Source organism: Dasypus novemcinctus, unplaced genomic scaffold (genome assembly GCF_030445035.2).
Source record: "Dasypus novemcinctus isolate mDasNov1 unplaced genomic scaffold, mDasNov1.1.hap2 scaffold_69, whole genome shotgun sequence".
Lineage (NCBI taxonomy): Eukaryota > Metazoa > Chordata > Mammalia > Cingulata > Dasypodidae > Dasypus > Dasypus novemcinctus.
In genome coordinates, this window is record NW_026688628.1 from 1,862,178 (window position 1) to 1,870,817 (window position 8,640).

General features: G+C 37.5%; 1 pseudogene; it reads left to right on the forward strand.

The window, feature by feature from the left end:
* The first annotated feature begins 735 nt into the window (after window positions 1-735).
* LOC139438564 (olfactory receptor 7A10-like) lies at window positions 736-1,897 on the forward strand (annotated as a pseudogene).
* Window positions 1,898-8,640: the final 6,743 nt, after the last annotated feature.

Sequence of the window (8,640 nt, forward strand, 5' to 3'; positions counted from 1 at the left end):
TGCCCATAAATTCCTTAGTGATGACCCAATGATAAAGTTCCCAGGGAACATCCGGGCTTTTTCATATTTTCAGGAAGGAGTCTTTGTTCTGGGTAGCAGAATCCCAGGGGAGAGATTCCTCCAGCAGCCATCTTGGGGGTTTTTGATGTCCATGTGGACTCTCTGTCAGGTTCCAGATCCATCTATTCCCTACCTTACTAGCCTGCTTCACTTTTGTTCCACCACCACTTCTTGAAAAGATCATACTTTCTACATTGAATTACCCTTGTCCTCTGTGAAACATCAGTGGAACCCATTTATGTGGGGTCATTTGTCCATTTCACCAACAGAATTTTTTAAATTATTGTATTTTTATAGTAACTCTTACAACCAAATAATACGATTCCTACAATATTGTTCTTCTTTTCTATTTTGTTACAGGGTACAAAAAAACTCGTCATAATGTTTGTTGCTTAAAATAAAGTCTGAGAGAATTTATCATGGAAATTATTGCCTTGGCAAAGTGTATTCTATTATGGCCCAGGGTTTCTAGCCATCAGAACTATTAAGAAGAAGCAGGAACATATGTTTTCCCTGACATTTTCAGAAAAGGGTACTAGATCTCTATAAAATCCATAAAAATATTAACTTAACGTAATTACAATACAAACAGTACCATTTATGATATTTTTCTGATTACTCCTTGAGGCTAAATTGCACTGCTTTGAATATCTCCTCAGGAAATTCATCATCCACATGGAAACAGAAAACCAAACATATGGTTTAGAATTCATCCTCCTGGGGCTCTCAGAAGATACAGAGGTGCAGTCCCTCCTCTTTGGGATGTTCCTGTCCATGTACCTGGTCACCTTCATTGGCAACCTGCTCATCATCCTGGCCATCATCTTGAACTCCCATCTCCACACACCCATGTACTTCTTCCTCTCCAACCTGTCTTTTACTGATATCTGTTTCACCTCCACCACGGTACCAAAGATGCTGCTGAACATCCAGACAGGCAACAAAATCATTACTTTTGAAAACTGTCTCACCCAGATGTATTTTTTCATGCTTTTTGTACAACTAGATAACTCCTTCTTGACTGCAATGGCCTATGACCGCTTTGTGGCCATCTGTCACCCCCTGCACTACACAGTCATCATGAACCCCTGGCTCTGTGGCCTCCTGCTGTTAGCATCCTGGTTATTGAGTGTTTTGGACTCTCTTTTGCATGACTTAATGGTTTTGAGATTGTCTTTTTGTACAGAGACGGAAATGCCCCACTTTTTCTGTGAACTTAATCAGGGAGTCAGACATGCTTGTTCTGACACCTTCCTCAATGACCTTGTGATGTATTTTGCAGGTGGACTTCTGGGGGTTATACCACTCACTGGGATCTTTTTCTCTTACTATAAAATTATATCCTCAATTTTGAGAATCTCAACAGCTCATGGTAAATATAAAGCATTTCTACTTGTGGGTCTCACCTCTCAGTAGTGACCTTGTTTTATGGTACAGGTCTTGGAGTGTATCTTAGCTCTGCTGCTACCCAAAACTCAAGGGCAAATGCAATAGCCTCAGTGATGTATACAGTGGTCACACCCATGTTGAACCCCTTTATTTACAGTCTTAGAAACAAGGACATAAAGCAGGCCTTTAAAAAGCTGGGAAACATTCTGTCTATAAAAGGATACTTTGTCTCAAGTTTACAAAAGTGCTCATGATTAACAGAGATCAAACACTAGAAGATTCTTTTTGAAAATGAAATATTTTGTTGTCTTTTTTAAAAGATACATAGATCACACAAAATGTAACATTAAAAATACAAGGTTCCCATATATACCACTCCCCACCCCACCCTCCTCCTCTCACATCAACAACCTCTGATTGTGTGGATTATCATTTGCATTGTAGTTTACACTCTCCCACAGTCCATTCAGTGGCTTATGGCATGATATGTAATGTCCTTCATGTGTCCGTGCTATATCATTCAGGACAACTTCAAGCCCTGAAAATGCCTCCATATCACACATCTTCCTTCTTCCATCACTCAGCAACTCCCATGGCCACTGTCTCCAGACAGACTAGTGTGTCAAATCCTCAGCATTGTTGCAAGTATCTGTGAGTCTTGTCCTTCAAGCAGTGAAGCTTAGTTGTCACTGTGGGCCCCAAGGAGTGGGGGAGAGAAGAATAGAATAGAAGGAAGAGAGGGCAACTGGGGGCAATGGAAGTGTTCCACAAGATCATGCAGTGATGGATATAGGCCTTGTTAAATTTCACCAAAAAATTAAATGTAAACCATAACACAACCAAATTTTTATAAAATTGTACAATCTAAAATATAAACCATAATGTAAACCATAGTGGAAACATAGTTTTTATCTATGTTTCAATATCTGTACAACAACTATAGCAAATATATGCACCTTAAAAAGATAATTGCTGGGGAAGGGAGAAAAGTGTTTGATGTTGGCATATCAGATTCCCCTATATTTTATATGTGACTTTATTGTGATCTAAAACTTTTTGAAGACATAATAAAATTTTTTTAAAACAAAGGATGAAGACCCTGAGAAATGAATGGAGGAGATAGCTTTACTACTGTACATACAGGGCAACACCTATTACAGTGATGAAAGGAAGGCAAAATGTCAACTATATTTTATGATATTTTGCATTTTTAATACCCAATTTATTTTTGCTTTATTTTAGTTTTTCTTAAATATAGAATAAAAATATTCTATTTTTCATCTTTAAACCTATCGTTACTATTTCATTTTCCTATTAATTGAGTTTGGAAATATATTAACATATAATTTTGAAGAAGTTTTGGATCACAGAGTGGTTACACAATTGCAGGGCTGGAGCACTGGTGTGGGATGTCATTAATGGGGGATGTATGGGTGGGAGGCAGTTCTCCAGGACATTCATACAGGGTATATAAATATACTTGGATATTAATTGGGTATTTTCATAGTAGGTAGAGATTCACATGACAACTGAGGGAGTGCTGAGTTCCTGTTCTGGGAAACCAATGTTGCATTCCCCAATTGAGGAGCCACTATCCCCCAAGTGAAAGAACAAAGACCAGTGAAGAAGGATGGTTCAATGATTGCACATGATACTGATGACTATGCTTAGGAGCTTTGAGCTTGAAATTTCAACTAGGTCTAGAGATGCAGGGTGCCTAAGAATAACCTCCTGAGAGCCTCCATGTTGCTCAAATGTGGCCACTCCCTAAGTCAACTCAATATTACCTTCCCTCAAGCATGAGACATGTCCCTTGGGTTGAGAATCTCTGGTGCTGAGGAATTACTACCAAGCACCAGCTGGTGACACAATTAGAAAAATACCTTGAATAAAAAGGATAAATGGGAAAGACAAAGGAGTTCATACAGCTAAGAGACTTCAAAATGAGTCAGGAGGTCATCAGATGGGTTAGGCATATGCACTTTTCAGCAGGATCTCAGAGACAGCCTAAGTAGATACTACCCCAGGCAGTGGTTCTCCTGAGGACACAGAGATACCTCATTCCTACAGTCACGGCACATGGCTCTGGAGTTCTGTGCTTTGCCAGTAGGCCTTACTTTGGAATTTGTGCTCTGAAGTGTGATGGAGTTGGACTCAGATGTGCTCTTTCTACACATTCCTCTTCTGTCACTTTTACTCAACCTGTTGTTTGTGCTGGGGTTTTTGTATGGCCAGGAGACTTGAATAATAAGCCTCAGCAGAGTTGCAACACCTGCTCTCCAATTCATTGGATTTCCCTGTCAGCTAACAGGGAGGGAGGATGGTCAACCACCATACCAGGGAACCGAGAGAGTCTACAAGTGTAAGCAGGAGAATTCCATCCATCAGCCATGTGGGATCTAAGCCAACTCTCAATTTAGAGGTGGAGTGGACATCACCATCCCAGGGTACACAAGGTGGAGGAATAAAATATGGATTAGAGGAGATCTTAATCTAGGTACTTTATAAGTGTATAGAGAGATAATCTGGCATTCACCCAATAAAAACTTATATTTGTTTCATTTTTGTATATCATGGATTCCTATTTCTTTTGTATTGTTTTACATCATGTGCTCTCTCATTGTATTCCTGGAATCAGGATTGAAGATAGAAACTGTTGCCTGGATTTTCAGCAGTAAAATATTTTATTCAGTTTATTCTGTATATATAAAATTATAGCAGGTGCTGGAGGGATGAAAGTGTATTGCAGTCACTCCCAGAGAAAGAAACTGCTTGTGTTTTATGGTGTTAGTGAAAAATAAGCTCTCCTAGCAAATGCTCCCTACCAGCTACCAAGGTTTGTTCATTAATTCCTGAAAGAGGTCACATCCTACACTGGAGATGTCATCTGACTGCTTTATAGTAATCCACATTCCGTCTCCAATATGTGCCTTTCTCCTGTGCCTTCAAAATCATAATTCAAGGGAGTTTGTAATCAACAACACAATCTATGCTTCTTCAAACAATGATGATTTCAATAATTTTATCATTCTTCCAGTGACATAAGTTTGCCCTTCAAAAAATATTTCCATATTGAAGGATATTATCTGGAAATTTCTTTCAGCACTCCCTACAATAATAGTCCCCATTTATGGGTGATAAAAAGCAAATATGGGGAAACGGACTTTGGCCCAGTGGTTAGGGCGTCCGTCTACCATATGGGAGGTCCGCGGTTCAAACCCCGGGCCTCCTTGACCCGTGTGGAGCTGGCCAGGCGCAGTGCTGATGCGCGCAAGGAGTGCCGTGCCACGCAAAGGTGTCCCCCGCGTGCGGGAGCCCCACGTGCAAGGAGTGCGCCCGTGAGGAAAGCCGCCCAGCGTGAAAAGAAAGAGCAGCCTGCCCAGGAATGGCGCCGCCCACACTTCCCGTGCCGCTGACGGCAACAGAAGCGGACAAAGAAACAAGACGCAGCAAATAGACACCAAGAACAGACAACCAGGGGAGGGGGGGAAATTAAATAAATAAATAAATCTTTAAAAAAAAAAAAAAAGCAAATATGTGTTTTTCTGCATTTCATACTATATCTTATTTTACTATTAAACCCAGATATTAGGACATAATTTCAGACTTTTATGTAGGCTTGCTGTTTTCTTCTGAGGTAGACTAAGGTGAATGCTTCATTTATCAACTGATTTCCTTGCCATCACTACAAATGGCAAGCCAGAGTGGCATTTTGGAATTAGTGATTTCTCTGAGCTAATGGTCATTTTTGAAAATGTTAATAATTGCTTACATATTTGTATTCACTTCATATTCTTTGGTAAAGCTGTGAATTCATTTTCAGTTATAATTTATTAACACACAGGTTCAGTCTCTGATGTGAGTCATACACTCATCAGGGCTGCAATTTTCAGGGAAGGATATATCATTCATGCAGTTTTATAAAATGTCTGTGTTTTTTTATTGCACCATAATCTGAAAATTAAAAATCCTCACTTTGTCATTTTTTTCTGGAATTCTCTCCAGTGCAAGTAAGAGCTCCACCTTATTCCACATTACTTGAATTAGGATTCTCAGTAAAATCATTTATCACATAAACGAGTTTGTCAATACCTTTCCTAGGTGCCTTCTTTAAATGTTACTGTAAACAATATATTGTGAATCATTTTTCCAAGCTATACAAGAGCAATTATGTACATTTATCACATGGAAATAGTGTCAGTGGTCTTATCACTCCCAACAATGTGATGTATCAGTTCCCAATTGCTACCCTGCAAGACTGTTATTTTGTTATCAGTTCTTGTACAAAATAGTTTACATGAAAGGCTTATTTTCAAGCAGAAATCTCTTCCCACATAAAAGCTTTTAAGAATTTTTACTTTAGTCCATTGTACATTATAATAAGTAGAATTATTATTATTCTATTGTAGACATATTATTGTAATTGAAGAATTTTATCATTGCTATAAAGGCATTGGCCACCAGAGGTTTTGAGGGGAGAGAAGAGAAGAATAGGTGTACTATGGAGACATATTGGAGAAATGGGAATTCTCCTACATGACCTTGCAATGATGGAAACAGGGGCATTATACATTTTGTCACAGCCTATAAAATTGTGTGAGATTGAGGGTAAACTATAATCTAAAATATAGTCCATGGTTAGTAGCAATTCTTCAATATGTGTCCTTCAATGTTAACAAATGTACAACTCTAATGAAACAAGTTGTTAATGTAAAGTGTGGGATGGTGAAGGGCTAGAGCATATCGGAATCTCCTAAATTTTTAATGTAACATTTATATAATCTAAAGCTTCTTTAAAAATTAAAAAAGTCAAGAAAATTTTGAAAAAGAATCTTGAGAAAAAACATGGTAAGCATGAACACTCATCTTATTGAAGAAACTAGAGTTATGTCTTTCAATAATTAAGTATAGAAAACAGTGAAAAACAGTCCAGCTAAGAAAGGCAATATTTATGTTATAATTAGGAACATTGTATAATCAAGAAGACTCCACTGGAATTATTCACCACACAAATATGCCCCCTTTCTGCAGTCAGGGAGAAAGAGGCTCATGTCTTTAGTATTGATTAAATAATCACCACCTCCTGCCGTTTCCCCATCTGGAGGACAGGAATACAAGCCAGAAAGAGGGAGAAAAGACTGCTAAGAATCACGTACCTTACTGATCTCACACCCTAAGAAGACTCAGTTGTGGATGCCAAACTTACTTACACTTTGAGTGTATTAATGAAGAGAGGGTGATTGTGTATCTTTCAAAATCCCCTAAGAAACTTCCTATTGCTTTCCTAATATTTAACTGGTGCACTGATTCATAAGGTAATATTTTTGTTAAGCAAATATCATATGTGAGTAATGGAGACCTTTTCAACTCTATTATATTCTCCTAGAACTTATGTTATTACTGAGATCATTTCTTATTTCCCCATTCCTGCATCTTCTCTTTTTCTTTCAAAAAAATGTATTCCTGGTTTTGTCAGTAGAATTTTATTCTTCTCCAGGATCCTAAAATATGTGGAAACAATGATTCACTCTAAACTGAAGGTATAAATTTGTTCTCATGTAAAACTAAGTTTATTCCTTAAGAGTCTATTAATGGCTCTAAGGGTGGGGGAGGGGGGGAAGCATCATATTGTCTGTTATCAGTGAAACTTAAGTACAGTTAGGGTGTTTTTTTTTAAAGGGAAACCTTGAAGAGAGTCCCTAAAATATAAATTTCATCTAAAGACACTTCCATAAATTTGGTGAGGAATAAACAACAAGTTACAGAGGGGAAAACTAGCATTTTTCCTGGAGAAGTGGGGGATTTATTTTCTGTCTGAAAACCATGAAATGTATGTTACATAGAAGGAGGGCAAGATACATTTTGAGTGAGCTCTGTTCTGTTTAATTAAATGTTGTGTGAGTAGAATAAATACTTTGGGACCCTATCATGAGAAATTTAGAAAAGATGAATACTGTCAATTGAAGATTTCCTGTCCAGAGTGGGGAAGTGAGAATAAACACACCCAGGTCCAAGGAACATCATTTAAACCAAAAGAAAGTAGAAAACTGTAGCAGAGCCCTTACCTGTTAAAATGTATTGTAATAACGTAGCCTGTGTTTGAGTATATTTCAAACATGGGAACAATTACTCCTTCCTCCACAGCCAAGAACTGAGTTTACAAGAGAAGCAAATTCTAGAGTAACAGTATTGAATGAGAAGGTCCTGGATGTCACATCCTAATGTCTTTCTCCAATGCCACACTTCCCATTTCTCCTCATTTCCAGATCACCCCTCTCAGAAGAACCGGAAGCACCTGCATATTAATAGCTCTGAGATACATCATCCTAAGTGTGGTTATATATATGTTTCATTTCCTGAAGTTTCCTGAATGAAAATATTTTGTATTTATTTATTATCCAAGAAGGAAACCATCAGTGGAACAATAAATCACTGAAATCAACCTGTAGATCTGTTTCACTGTGAAGAAAATATGAGAGGTAATGTTTTACTGGCAGTAAATGGAGGGACACAGAGAAAATGTCAAGTGTAGGAGGTCCACAGATAAAAATTTGATTTATTTTCCATTTCTGCTTCATGGATCTTTGGATCTTTGTGGATCTTTGGTTCCCACTGTAGATAAATTTCTCCCATTTCCATTACTTGGAAATTCTAAATTTTCATCATTGTACATTTTAGTTTCATAGGTTCTATTTATTTCATTATTGAAATATACCATTTTATATAATTGCAATATTCTTTTTAATCTTCTAAAACTCATTAAAAAGTGTTGTTTCATATTCTCTGAATATTTTCAAAATCTGAAACACTTAAAGGCTTTTATTCCTATTGCCTGTCTTTTTCTGTCTTTTTGTTATGATAACTTGCTTTCTTAGAGTCTGTTTAGATTTTTGAATTATTAAAAAGATACATAGATTACACAAATGACACATAAAAAAGATAGGGGATTCCAATATGCCCCACTCCCCACACCTCCCACATTTTCCCACATTAACAACATCTTTCATTAGTGAAGTACATTCATTGCAATTGATGAACACATTCTGAAGCATTGCCCCTAAGCATAGACAAATGTTTACATTGCAGTTTATACTCTCTTCAACACAATTCCATAAGTTATGGCAAGATATATAATGGTTTGCATCTGTCATTGCAATGTCTTTTAGGACAATTCCCAATTCCAAAAAACGC